General features: G+C 36.9%; 1 pseudogene; it reads right to left on the bottom strand.

Annotated features, from left to right (window-relative positions):
• Positions 1–782: 782 nt before the first annotated feature.
• Positions 783–12,188, bottom strand: LOC128914928 (NAD(P) transhydrogenase, mitochondrial-like; annotated as a pseudogene).
• Positions 12,189–15,685: the final 3,497 nt, after the last annotated feature.

Here is a 15,685-nt window from a genome sequence, read left to right as displayed (position 1 = left end):
GGTTTTTTTTCATATTTACAGCAGACAAGGAAGCAACTTGATACAACTTCAGTTTTCAGAAACATCACATAAAGCACCTCAGTCTACGTGAAGCAGTTGGATCAAGCTACTTCCTCTTATAACCTCACACATGTCTAAGTGTGGTTAGAATATTGGCTTCAATCTGCATACCTATGTCAGTTAAGAGTACAAAAAATGCTTGCATTCTTTTCTATCATGACTGTGTTGGCAAAAAATATAACATAGAAGCCTTTACATTGCCAAAAGCTTCCTCGTTTCCTTCAATATGGCTTGCTTTATCTGGGGAACTGGTTTAAAATCCGTGCCTGAAGCAGCTGCCAGGGAATTTGCCAACAAAGCTACACTGCCAAACTCTCAAATGCAGTATAATCTCTAACATAGGCATAGCCTATCTGATTTTGCTCATTTTAAAAGGAGAATCCATTGAAAAAAATATAACAGGGTAAGAAACGAGAAGTCTTGAATCTTTTAAAGTCCATGAAAACTAACACATTAGATTCAAGCCAGCAAGGTAACGTGCAATACTGTAGCTGTTCCAACATATGGATGGTCCTATGGAAATGGCCAGCAATTCTTTTTCTAGGCTCCTGCAAAGGTCTGCCTTGTCTGTATAGGCAGTGGCCATTTTCAGTTAAACATGTGCCTGGGTATATTCATCTTGTGAGGCATCAATTTAGAAACGACATTTCTTGTTTTTCTCTTTGTTGTCACTTTTCTTGTGAGAAATTAATGTATCATAACTAAGACTGTACTGAACTCTGTCATTGGTTTGTAGTACCTTTTATTGCTTTCCAGAGTTCCAGCATTGGCATGCCAGTGAGAATAGAATTGGGATCTTCCTGTGCTGCTGAGTTTACTCTATCATTTGCATCAATGACCAGAGCCAAGTCTGTATCTGAGACAAAAAGGAAATATATTACAAAATGTGTTATTATGAAAGGAAAAGCCACTACTTCAAGTTATCAAGACAACACCAAAGCACATTAATCAAGCATACAATAAATGATGACAGTTTGTTGTTTCATCTGAATGAAAAAATTAGGTCCATCTGTTGGTGTTCAAACCTAGAATCGAATCTTGGCAGTTACATGTGCTAATGAAAACTATTAAAAAAAAAATTTGTGCATTCTCTGTGTAAGATATCATGAAAATAAATACTCTTAAGATTTAAGAGCCAGTCTTACTCAAGGCCCTTGTGAGGCCGCTAAATAGAGCGCATATGTGGAATCTGAGGATTAAATCCATTATATTATAGCATCTAGTTTATTTCAATGCTGCTCACTTACAATCCAAATCTAAAAAATCTCGGTTCTGTTCAGTTCCTCAGTTCCACAGCTCTGCATGCAAGAACAACTATATTTACACAGAATCCATTGTAGGTCCAGGAATTAACATTTTAGCAGTCCAAGAGATTCCACAGCTTGGGTTAAGATGGTAGAACACAACTCTAAAAATTGCTAATAATTCCTAAAACCTCTAGCCACAGTGCTCATGAATGGTGTATTTCTAGAGTAACTTTATGGGTAAAGAAATGGGGCTTAGTTTAGAGCTGTAGCACCAGCAACATCAACTACATCACCCTTATCCTCAAGCTCATTGCATCCTCCAAGGAACTCTTAATGGGTTTGCGAAATGTGATGTCTGCAAAAGCAGCAATGATTTCTCTACCAAACATACTTACCCATGTGCCTACCAATTCTTTTCTTTTTTTTAAAGTTGTTCACAGTTTGCCCAGTAAAGTCAAGCTTAATGGTCTGTACATCTGTTCAGTCTCCTAGAGTCCTTATTAAAATCAGCATCACGTTCCAGCTTCCATTCCTCTTAACCTTTTTAAGCACAGGGCTGGCTATGCCTCCCAGGAGCCTGCCAACCAGAGAAGGCAAGGATGTTCTGGCTGTTACCACTTTTATATCTTCTGCAACAGCCCTCCAAGTGACTGAGATGCATGAGCCAAAGGAATTTAGTGTACTGTTACATGGATAACAGCCTCCAGGTGTAAGGCAACCATAGGTCTACTTTGAGCAGAGAGGGGAATAAAAACAGTCTAATACAGAAATGTCTGTTTTCCCTCCTGTTTGTAAGTTCCTAAAATGCATGCAAATATAATGTCGACAAACTTAAAACACCAGATACAACAATGCGATCAAATTAGCCTCATTTACAGCAATGAAGCAACGCCTATTTCAGACATTTATGAAAAGTAGATACATCATCTTGCCTTTCCAGACTGAGTTTATAGGATGGACAGTGAGTCAGAAACATTTTAAGATTGTCAGCTGAAAAGATTTGATATGGCGTCTTCTCAGAGGCAGTAAATTCAAGATCCCTATGTACTAAATTTAGCTCGTAAACCTTCCTTTATGAGCTATCACCTCCATATTTGCTTGGAACAAAATCATATAGTTTGAGTCCCATCCATTAAGCTGGGTTCAGTGACACAAAGCAGCTCTAAAACAGATAAAGCAGTGAAGAATTCCTATGTGAAGGAAATATGGCCAGTGCAAGGTGATACAAAGATCTGAAAAGGTGCTGTTGAAATTACCAGATCCCCACCTGTCAGTGGCCTCTGGTCCATAGTCTCTGGTTTAATAGTTGTCAGGCTCAGGAGGAGGTGAGGGCCTAGAGGCAGTATAGAGCTGTTTTGGCCTTTCTTCCTGATGCTACAGATCATATGCATCTCCACAGAAATGATCAGAGCTGTTATGGCCTTCTTTACTTATGTAGTGTGGAATAGATTAGGAAAGATTTGCCATCCTCACAAATCTAGGATTTATACAGGGGAAAAAAAAATCCAAAAGAGACAATTAAGTGGGTGAAAATTAAAACCACAAATCATTAACACCCTGAACATTGATTTTGTGAATGTGTGTTTTTAACACTGCAGTATTCTATTTGGAATTCATTATTTTATTGCAAATAAAGCCTCTGACCCTTTTAAAAATAATTTCTTTAATCTTCAGGGGAAGAGTGTATAAACATCTTGACTAGGTCTTTGAGTGTTTTCCATTGGATTTTTTAGTGTGGCTATACAAAAAACAACAGCACTTAATATTACTCTCTACAGCAGCCTGCTTTGCTGGGGGAGGCACTTTGGCAGTTCTCTTGCCTTTTTTCCATATCCCTCTCCTTTCAGAGGCCCCTCATCATGATGACCCATCCATTTGGCTAAGGGCTGCACGCAGCTGCATCTGAAAGAAGCCAACTGTATTCTTGGGTCAGCTGGAGAAACTGCTTGATTACAGCTGTAGGTATATACAGTGCTTCTAACGCCTGTAACTTAAGGGAGAGAAGACCTAGGTCTCACCTCAAGTTTCAGCAGAGGTGCAAACCAGATCAGCCGGCTACACAGCAAGCACTCAATAGCTTCAGGCAATCCAGTGCATAAAAACTATTTTATTTAAGAATTTTCTTCTACGTGTTTGGAACCATAGTCTTTTGTTCACATGCATTCATGAAATACTATAACTTTCTGCAATTTGTTATAATGAGAGAAGAATGATTAGCTGGCACTCAGTGCTTAACTGGCTTAACTCAGTGGCGAAGCTGTCCTGTAGACACGATGTGTGAAAACTGCATGTTTACTGACCTCCTTTAATATTTTCCACATATAGTTATCCTACAGAAATTAAACTCCCCTAAAATATCATGACATAAACTTTTTTGTTATTGTTGCAAATTGAAAATGAATATTGGCCAAAGCTTGTAATTCTTAGAGAAATCTCAGACTGAATAGCTGATTACCCTGCATAAATCTTGGCAGTGCTGGGTTACCCATTTTTAGGAAAAGCAAGAGATTTTTCATTTTATGAGAATTAACACGAAGAGGGAGGTGCAATGAAGTAACTTCAGTAACTTCATCTCATATTTCTTTGCTATAAACCAGTACCATTCGCAGGGTAAAAAAAAAAAAGAATAATTCATTTAAGGTTTTTGCCCAAATTCTTTGTATTTCCACTACCCCCAGCTCTACACTAGAGGCATTCATTATTTTTTAGGATGAGAAAAACTTCCATTAGATTTCACAGATATAAAGTGAGGCATTGGTCATTAAGGTCTAATCATAAAGAGCAGGTCTGACTTACATCATAGCTGGAATATATAATAGTAAAACCTCAAAATTCCAGGATATGACAAATGGTGTGAACCGGATGAAATTAAGATTAGTGTAGTCTTAGGTCTAGGACCTTGATGAACCCTTTTGCCTTATGCTGTATCATTACAAAAGGCTGAGGACTGTAGTACTACCAAGATGTATTATCAAGTGCGATACTTCTAGTTAACCAATGTTTCTCATTAGAACTTAACATTAATTATGGTTGAAATTCACTACATCAGGAAGCATTCAGCTTTCACTAATGTCACGTATATCTGCGACACTATATTAAATGGGTTTACTGGTGACAAGTAGGCATCAAGCCCCCACAATTTTGTACTTTCTGAACACATCTGAACAAAAGGTTTTACTGCAAACACAGGAAAGAAGAAATACAGCCTTGCCATTTGTGACCAAACATTTGTTATAACCTCATTCTTAGCTTATATTGTATTTTTAATGCCTATAATGCAAATTTTCAAATCTCTTGTACATTTGTACATCACTAAAATAATAGTAATACTTAGCACCAGTCTGCAACAGACAAGAAAGCAAAATCTGTGCCCTGGAACACTTACAATCAAGGATAAAAGTTAGCAGCAAGGACAGAAGAGTAGGCTTGTCAAGATGAAACTGGACAATGCTTTAATAATGTGCACTTAATAATGTGCGCTCAGGTAGTCTACAAGTACATGACTCTGCAGCTTAGGTTTTCAAAACAGATTGCAAGGTAAAGAAAAATAGTACTCTGCTGGAACGCTCAGGACACTCCAGCTTCTGAGGAAGCGTAGCATATCTATAGGAACAGAGATAATTAGGCATGATGTTGACTAATGGTTGTAGAGGCCTCTATTTGAGGGCGAAGCCCAGGCAGGAATGACTGCTAACATCACACGAGACACAGGTGGCATATAAGGAGAGAAGAAGTATTTAACAATTTTAATATTTGGATAACAAGCATAAATTGGATAGTTTCAAAGGAAGTTGAAACCAGAGTTTGACATGATGTGACAGTGAACACTCAAATATGCAGAATGTTACACAAGACCTGAGGTAGCTTGAAATTGAGTAATTGAACAAATATCTGAACTTTCCCTCAGGCTAATGATAGAATTAGACTCCTTTATTGTTTCAATAGCTTGGTCTAATCCAGCTTCAGTATAAATTCCAACAATTTCCTTAGGTTTCCTTCCTGCTGCAGATGCTGTGCCACATCCACCCAAAAATGACATTTGGCAAAGATCTGATCATGGCCTAAATGTGAACATATTAAATGAGCATATTGGTCAAAAAACAACTATAAGTCCATTAAAAGAATCCCAAAATAAATAGTTCATTTGCTGTAAATTCCCATGTAGTTTGTTTGGTAAGGGAGACTGCATTATTCTTCAGCTCATTAAAGTTTACTTTAACAAGCTGTGAAGCTGATACAGCAACGGTTCAACAGTTCAGTATTCCGTTGGTTTGTTTTGTTGTTTTGTTCTGGTTTTTTTTAAAAAAAAAAACTTCAGCATCCCACTTGGCGTAATAATCACACATTTCAAACAGATTTTCAGAAAACCTTGTTTTTCAGCCATTTTCAAAAAACTTTTCTTCTTCTCCCTAAACTACCTTAACATTTTTCTGTAGCAAAACAAAGATGTTCTTTATTTAAATAACATCACCCCTCTTACTTCTTATGAAACAGTACATTTCCCATTTCCTCAAAGTCAGTTGCTGGGTGAGATCCTTCAGAGAAGATCATTTAGCATTTTATAAAATATTAACTTACATTGTTGGTTTTATGAGTAAATCACGTTGCTGTTATTGCTTTTCCTAGTAGTTTTTAAAGTTCAATTGCCAGATTTAATGTACTAGGAACTGTTTATATACAGAATGGCTAGAACTTGGGCAAAGCTACGCAAGTTCTCTTATGGTATAAGACCACCACTCCAATCTGAAGGAATCGACTCTTTCAAGGCCAGTAGTATAAGCTCCATGCTGACGTGTGAGTGCCAGTCAATACCCCGTCCATCATACCTGTGACGAGCAGGAATAGAATTGTTAACATGTTTACACTGTTCAGTGAAGTGCCAGGTGGAAGTGCCTGTGCTATGGGTAAAGGAGCTATTAAAAAGCAGGGTAAAAATGAGGAAGGGCTCTCCTAGCACACATATACTGCTGGCAATCCTTGAGTTGGCTGGATATGTATATACAGCTACGCATCACGCAACACAGACATATTCTGATTTCTACACTGTCCTTGGCATTTAAGGAGTTCATTTGCCAAATCCTAATTCTAGAAAACCCACCAGACATCTATCCAGTTGTCATAACTTCATTATTTACTATTATGAGCAAAATTCTGTCAGGGAGCCAGTCCCTGCAACATCTTATTTCTAACGTTTCCAAAGTAGATGCCCTAGTCTTACTTCACACAGAAAAGGGGACAAACTAGTGGTATTTCCATACCACATACACAATGCATGACAGGATAGCTCCATCCAGAGGACTGATGAACCAATCAAAGTACCCACAATTGCAAGACTGTTGTCAAGAAGAAATCCTTCTGCACACAAAGCTCAGCCAGACTAACTGTTTGGTATTTTAGTAACAGGCATATCTGCTCCACCTACGGCTGTCAGTCCCTGCAATTTAGTAAACACCACAGAAGGGAAAGAAAAATTAAATTCACATTTCAAGAAATTATATCATTTCTAAAATATTAAATAAGTGAAACAAAAGCAAATAAAAGTTTATTCAAGCACCCAGTTAGCAGAAGATTGTTAGCTATCATCATTATTGGGTTTGGTCACGTAAGCAGATACGCTTTAGAATTTTTACTGAAAGACCATACAGGCATAATAGGAGCTGAAATCATTTGTTATTTTGCAGAACAAGACTCTTAGTCTCTTATTTCTTTTGAAAACTAGTCCACAGTTACAGCAATGGCTAGTATTACATACACATCTGACTAGATAAACATCCCCAGCTTATTTTACAGCACTGCTGCTGGCTAAAAAGTTTTGGATCTCTGCAGTGTGGTTTGTGGGATCCTGCAGGGTCTTGCAGACTTTCTACAGAATTTCTATAGGGCTAGATAAACATTCTGCAGAGTGCTTTGTTGATTCTTCATAATTCATGCCAAATTTTTCAGCTAACATTCAAGACTGTATTGTGGGTAGCCTTTAGCAAGTGCTGGATGTCTGTGGAAAAAGTTTACATTTATTTGCAATGAAGAGGTTCAAGAATTGCTTTCTTGATACTATCACCATAGTTGAGGGGAGTCCTGCAATACCAAGACTGCACAGTAACCCAGTGGTGTGCCTTGGATCCAATGCAAAAATTACCATACTAGCCACAGATGCTGTCAGCAGGACAGCATTCCACTAGTGGTGCCCAAGTAGGAACGGTGCCGAGTTTGGCAAACCTGGAAGGAAGCAAGCGAGCTCTAACACTGTATTGACTTTAGCACTAAAATATTCTTATTGCTAAAGCACTAGAAATTAAGACAGGCTACAGATACAGAATGAAAATACCAAAGACACTGGTCTCCTTGGAAACTGGTTGAGCTGGAAGAAAGATCCACCTATTGCAGATACAAGACAAAAAACTTAGGAATTTTTTTGGAAGGAATTCTCAGAAATGGAAGTGCTCCAGCTCCCATCATACTCAGTATTTCAGCCTTGTTAATTATGGGAAAACAAAAGCAATTTCATATACAATTGCTTTGTAGTAGGAAATAGGACACAGTAATTATTCAGAACATAAAGCTTCAATAGCTGTAGGAAATAATTGATACATAGGGACCTAAAACATCTCTTACTACAATTCCTCTAGCCACTAGTTGTTCACATCAGACTGTTAGGAGTAAGGCTCTATGGAATCTAAGTCAGACTCTTAGTTAAACAAACACTCTCTAGCAAATCCAGCAAAAGAAATCCTTGAGACCAACATCAGCTTCTCTCCTAATCAACACAAAAGCCAAAGTCACTAACCTCCTCCTCCTCGTGTTCCCAGTCCTACCAAATTTGTTAAGCTAAGCTGTATAAGGCTACTTCCCTCCCCTCGCAAAGGAGCTAAGAGAATTAGCCCCCAGTTCCTCCTAGGATTCAACTGTATTTTGATGAAAGGAGAAAAGGGCCTCTAGTGAACTTCATCCTAAATTTCATATGACAGCCTGAAGTAAAGAGTACCCAGCAGTATTCCATAAGCCACTAAAGAAGCACTGAAAGCTACACCCCAATATGAGTGCCCAGGTATGCCACAATTTTGAGAACCTTGGCAGATGGGTGGAGATCAAGGTGTGGCTATTCAATGACGTACTCAGCAATACATGAGAGCTGCCAAACCAACCAGACTGTGAAATGCAGTTACAAGCTGAGGAAGGTCAGAGATTTCAGTTCCTTTTGTAATGGTAAAACCTGCAAAATTAAATTATTTGTATTCAAAAATAAAATATTACATTGTGTTTCATACCCAAAGCATAAACAGACCATTGAGCAAGAAAGAACTGTTTACTTTTTAATGTTGTTTTCCTTTTTGTACAATGAAATAGAAATACAATAGTTACAGGAAATTTTAACCTAATTTAAGTCTTTTCCAAAAATACATTGCTAGAACATTTTGGGATGACGGCTTGTAAGAAACAAACCCAGAACAGCTCTTTTGAAGCCACTGTTTCTTATGTATGGGAGAGAGTTGGGTGAATGCACCCGCCAGGGTTTCCACACACATTTTGCCTACAGGCCAATTGCCTCTGGACACATTAGAAGACTGCCACAATCTGAGTGGCAAACTGACAGAGAAATAGTACCTTCCCCTCTTCTCTCTTGCCAAGTCTCAACCTCAACCTTTGAGAATTTCTACTGGCCTCCACAGTACCAGATACAAAATCCTCAGAGAATCAGCATTAAAACTAAATTAAATTTTTCAAATATTTCTTTCCCCACAAATTAATAAATTCTAATTCAGATCAACGGAGGCAGTTGGTAGATTCATAACAAGAAAATTGTTTCAGTTGAGAAAAATAAACGGGAAGTTCCAGAGACATCTAATGATTTCAGTGCTTTTTGAAGCATTAATTTTTTTTATTTCAGAACATTCTACTTCAACAAAACTTAAGCTTTTTATCAGCAATTAAGATCTTTCACCCCAATTTATACTCCTCCCTTAGTTAAGAATGCCACCTTTAGGAATTCAAGTACTTTCATAATACATTTCCCTAGCTTCTCAAAGAATAGTAAATTAATTAATAACACTTAACAAGGATGCTGTGAATCAGGCTCACGTACTATATAAGAAGCATACATACCCACTGTGCCACCCAGAGCAGTGGCTATAGACATCTGCACAAGTACTTCTGGTGAGGATTTCAGTGCTCCCACTGCTGCTTGCTCCTAAAACTCTGACACCCCAATCACACCAAGGGCATTCCCAAATCCAGATGTGTTCTGACCAGGCAACCCTGCCAGCACTCCTACACCACACACAACTGAGCTGAAATACATCATCTGAAAAACAAAGAAAAAAAATAACATGTAGCATTGCTGTACTTCAAGTTTTACTCTTCATAAAGGAATATAGAAGCACTGAAAGGCTTTTAAAATTTTGAGAAGGACTGAGAACCAATAGTTTATCTTTAAAGATGAGAAAGATTTCTTCTTTGTTCATTAACACAAGTGATTATCCATTTTGAACTGTAAGACTTCTGCACATTCCTCCCTTCACAATTTCTGGTTTCTCTATTTCTTTATGACACCAATCCATCAAGCAACCGTGAAACTAATTAGCATCCCAGCAACTCAGTTCCAGGATCCATTGACATATATTTGAGTACATGTTTTCAATTATCATCAACACTGACATATTGTTTTCTAATATTAGTCTACAATGCCTCAGTTACTGCCTTATTCTTTATTGTTTTCAGGCTTATTCCTTAACACTCTGTCCCAAGAGAAAAACATTTATCACATTAGTTCAAGCTGAAAAATGTTACACCTTTGGTAGATTTGCCCTGCACTGGACAAATTTAAAACTGTTTTAGCAATTATATTCTTAGATGGGTAAAAGCAGTGTATTTTATCAAGCTACATATGAAGTTATGATTCTCTTATATTTTGATTTTAGATGTTTTGATATAAGAAGTGCTCTCAAATTCCTACATGACCTCATTTAGTAAACATGTGGTCTTCCTTCTCATATTTAAAGAGCACATGGTGACTTAATTTTAAATAATAGTCTTTTAACCTGCATTACTGAATGAGTTGAAAGCATGATCCAAAATACTATAGTCAGAAAAATCCATGATGCTCAAATCATAATTAACAGACAAATATTCAACAACATTCTTAGAACATTCAGAAAGGCCTAAGACTATGTGTTGGCTGGTATCTTCAAGGAACATTTATGGGCTTTTCAGAAGTCTAAGTCCAGAGACTTAAATCTGACAGAGGGGCAACTGTCATACTAAAAATACTGAGATGGAGCTAGTTTATAGATACTGTATCCTGAGGAGATTTGGGGTTGAACAGAGTAGCTGTATGACTGTATTGATGCAGCTTGTACTATAGCCTGTGGAAAAGATGCAACATAACAAACTTCCCAGAACAGATCCCAAGTACTCAAGCGTTCATTGTAAGACAACTATGAAAAAAATATTAGCTGCAGTGATTTTACACTTTATCTTTAAGAAGCAACAATGCAGCATATAATTTTGATCCAGTGTTTACCTAATTATTAACCTCACAATGAATCAGGTCAAAATTCAGCTGTAAGAATTAGTCTCCTCTATTTGTATGCAGAATACAAACTGAAAATATCTCCTACTGCTTCCAGTTCAGTCTGAACTTCTCAGTCTTTGAGGCATTTATTACTTTTAAGATTTTATTGATGCATTCCTTCTGTGTATTATAGCACAGAGGGAGATGTTTTACTTTATTCTTTTAATACAGATATGAGCTATTCTAGTAAGGTAATACAATATCATTTCAAAGAATGGAGTTCCAATGTAAAACTAACTGTGAAACAACCATTTGGAAAATAAGCTTTGTTACTATGTGTGTTGATTGCCAGGTGACCTTCTGATAAGTTCCAGGACATCCATCAGACTTCTCTCCAGTAATGGTATTATTTAAAAAAAACAAAACAAAACAAAACACCTTTAAAGAATTAATGAAATCCAACACCTCATTTCTTCCAGATTTAGTGCTGAATGCTTTTCTAGGATGTAGGAAACCTTAAGGGCAGGTAAGAGAACCTTTTCAGGTCTGATTACTATCAGATTATTTTCTTCCCAAAATAATTCCTTTCTCTGGCTTTAGTAAAGATAATTGCCAATTAGATTATACCTCTAATAAGAAATAGCTCAGTTTTAATAAGTTTTGAACGCTACGTGCATCTGGAGATGGATTTAAAAATAGCAAATAAAAGTAAATGTGGTCTCTCTCTTGATGTACTTACACTCTAAACTAGATACAGGTTGGTACTTCTGCAAATGAATTAAGTTCTTTGATGAATGTTACTGCTTTGTAACTGACTGAATATTATGGAACTGGAAATGCAAAGCTGTTTTTCTTGAATGAAACATAGCACAGTCAAAGGAATATGCTCAAATAAGGACAGTAGAGAAAAGGCATAAAATTGTTTCCCTGGCCCTAGGGATAACAGATTCCATGATCTAATGAGGAGGGATGGCACATATTTGCCCATATAAGTGAATAGTTTTCTGTGAGGGTCTGATTTGGTACATACCCCTCGTTCCTTTCTGCTTGTAGCATTAATATTTCAGGCAGAATCAGGCTCCAGTTTTGTTAGCCAAGACCACCCTCCTAGTTTTTGATTACTTAACTATTGAACAGAAGAAAACACAGCGTTGAATAACCTGTTCAATGTTATGTCCAAGGCATAGAGAGGTACCATATCCTCCTATAAACACTGCTTTAGGGAGAAGGCAGAGATAATCATATTCTGGAGTAGGTCATTTGAACATATCCAGCATTTTGTGTCATTAAGAAACTACCCATTCAGAAACATTAATTTTACCTGTAAGAATTAGCAAGTATCTCCCAGGCATACGCTTTCTTTCTCTGCCCATCCCTTTATATTAAAACTGGTGTAACTTATTTTGTATTCTGCAGCTTATTCTAGTTGCAAATTCAGTTCCCATACGGTGTCTGACTTTTCCTTCCTTTCCTTTTAGCAGGAGCATTTTCAATTGTATTAACTATTTGAGCTCTTTTTAAATAGATTGCTTGTTCTCGCTCAAAGTCAGGCCTTCCTTACCCATCTTATTTCCTAAACTAGCATGGCTATGGTACTATATATGGTATGTTTGCTTAGTTTTTTCATTTGCTACTTAGATGGAACTTTTTGTTGACTGTTTATGCTATTTTTTTAAAATAATTTTATCAAATTCTACCTTTGTTTTTCCTTGAGAATTACAAAACATGATTCTAGATTAAGTTATCTAATTTATCTGCTTTTCCAGTCTTTAGTTTTAAGAACCACCCTATAATCTTTTTAATTAGTGCAAATAGCCTTTCATCTTCCATTAGGTAGAACCCATCCTTCTGTTGCAAACTCTATTTATTCCATAGGTTTCCTAGTTTCTAAAAAATTCTAAACACATCTTTCTTTCCTATTGATGCAGACTTTGTCTCTATACATGGGTTTGGGGAGCATTTTAGAAAAATACTAGCATGAAGGTTCTCGTCTTTAATCACTGAAAAAATTGAGTTGTGATCCTAGCATCTGTTTTCCACCTTTATCACATCACCGGTTGACCAGAGATTACTATTCAGAACTCAGAAACTGACTGGATAGCTTATGAAATCTGCTATATCTGCACCCACAGACAAATTAGTATGAGGTTCTAATAAGCACGACAAACCCACTGATTGAAATGACTGGAGAGACAACAGGTAAGCATAAAACCAATGCTTATATTGGTATTCCTATATTTACAAGTAACAATTATTATAAAAGCCTTTGCCCATAAAATCTCTTTGCATGAATATGCATCATGGATCTAAGTAAAGATGAAAACAGCACTGTTTAGTGCCTGGAGTAAAAGTTTTGAGGCAGGAACTCATAAATTCTAATCTCATTTGTAATTCACTTTGGGTAAGTCATTAACCTTGTTTTGGCTTCCTGTAGGTCCCTCCTAATGAAATTGAACTCAAATCTGTCATAACGAAGCATATGAGAGAAGAAAGCAGCAGATAGAAAGTACACTTAGCAATAATAAATACAATTTCTGGTATGAGAGGCAAATGGAGGCCAGGTGTGACTCCCTGGGTAGTGTGATAACCACTATTCCAAGCAAGAACAAATCTGGTCACCATTTGAGTAAAACAAGGATTAGGAGAAACAACCATCAGTCCTAAAATACCTGCCAAACCTATAAAGAAAAAAATATGCGCTCAGAAGAATAAAAATCCCACTTTTCTTTATTAACCATAAAATAAAAACAGGCGTAGAACCCAAACCCTACTTCCGCTGAAGCTGTGTCACTGACACCAACGGTGGCAGAAGGCATTTCCTGCACCTAACTTCTATACATTGTTTTTGCCAGAAATCTAATTTTGGAATTCTAGAATCTTTGTCAACCTGAGGATGAAGTGAACCCCAGGATCCTGAACCCCAGGATCCAGCAGATGCACAGGGGACTGCCAAACTAAATTTCTTAAATAAAAAATATTCTACTTGGGCAAATAAGGAGAAATAGTTCATCAAAAAAGCAAAATCAAATATGTCATAAATTCCCCAGTGACTTCTCAAAACCTTTACTGCTTTAGTAGGAATACAGACCACAGTGTAGCATCTGAACATTGTTAAAAGATGCAGACCACACAAAGAGTTCAACAATACTTCCTTGGGAGAAAATATTATTGCTCCCAGTACTAGTCCCTTTGACCATATGTGTTGGTGGTTTAAGGAAACGTTTTTCCCTCTTTAGGAAAAGACTAGATCATTTCATTAATCCAAGATAATATGATATTTTACTTGGAGACATATTTTGTCATCACTTGCACAATGTTTTGTTAAATATACCCAAGTAAGCTCTGAGCAAATCAATGTACAGTATGAATTTCTCCAATCAAGACAAAGCCCAATGCAGAAAGATATCACAATCTCACTCTTAGAAATCACAGGAGTTTAAATTACAGATGGACTATCATTTTAGGAGGTTTTTAATAAAAACCTTTATACTTGTATACAAATTGCCTGACATTAATCAAAGAAAATAGATCTTCAAACAAGGATGATACTTTGAACAAAACATTTTAAGTCAGTGACCCTGGGAGGAGGCAGTAAGGAAGGCAGTAAGTCTTTCAGATGCTGTACAAAGCTTGGTTATGGAACAGTTCACTAAGTGAAACAGACTTCCTTCTCTGTTTTCATCCTTTAAAAATCGACTTTCTTACCAACAAAAATTGCTTCCCTTGGACTAATAGATAGTTCTACTGTTACTCATTTACCTTGAACAGGAGCTCTGAAGGCAGTGAACCTTTTGAAAGGTGTGCTATATGTATCCTTTTCTGTTATCATTTGCATTATTCTTTTTTCATTCTATCATTATTTTTAAAGGCAGTTAATGCAACGAGCGTAACAATCTTGTTTATGAGGAAAATATTATTCAACATAATAAAAACCTTGCTATATGATCCATTTTCCATTTCATACATATATTTCACCACAGATAATGACATCTGGAGCTATGAAGTATATACAGGCCCTGATCCAAAAGCTTTTGAGAACAGCCTACGTTAATTTCAATTGGCCCTGGACTGGGTCCCTAACCTATACCATATTGGCTCTTTATTTCATACATAATTAATATCAGAAGAAGTTTCTTGGTAACAAAAGGTATACAATGATTCACCAAGGATCCTGAAAAGTTCAATTTTTAGCCTTTTATTCAATTGGAAAACAACATGATATGTGAGCAACCCTGATTTACCACTGCTTTTCAATGTTAATTCACACTACCTTTCAGGAGCTCATTTTATTTTTACATAACTATTCCTAGCATGTCCCATCATTTAAATGCCAAACTAGCAACAAGAAATACAGACAAATTAATTCCCTTGTACCTTTTACATAAATTCCAGCTGTGGTCATCATTTTCTTAGCTTATAAGAGAATGTCTCTTCCTGTTCTTGTGCCTTTTTTTTTTTAATAGTAATGGGTGCTGTACTTGAGAACGGTTATTGAAAAAACACTTTACACCTTCCTGTTGTAGAACAAAGCAATCATTATTATGGAATCATAGAATAGTTTGGGTTGGAATGGACCTTTAAAGGCCATCTACTTCAATCCCCTGCAATGAGCAGGGACATCTTCAACTAGATCAGGTTGCTCAGAGCCCCGTCCAACCTGACTTTGAACGTTTCCAGGGACGGGGCATCCACCACCTCTCTGGGCAACATGAGCCAGTGTTTTGCCACCCTTATTGTAAAAAATTTTGATTCATATTGTATCTTGCCTTTCATCATATTATGGACTGACCCTTCAGGCAAAGTTCTCTTACAGTTACTCACTTGTCCTTCTGACATTAATGGGATTACTCACATGAATAAACAGAATGGG

Source organism: Rissa tridactyla, chromosome 9, assembly GCF_028500815.1.
Source record: "Rissa tridactyla isolate bRisTri1 chromosome 9, bRisTri1.patW.cur.20221130, whole genome shotgun sequence".
Lineage (NCBI taxonomy): Eukaryota > Metazoa > Chordata > Aves > Charadriiformes > Laridae > Rissa > Rissa tridactyla.
Note: the sequence above shows the minus strand (reverse complement) of the source record. Positions and strands in the feature narration are given on the sequence as shown.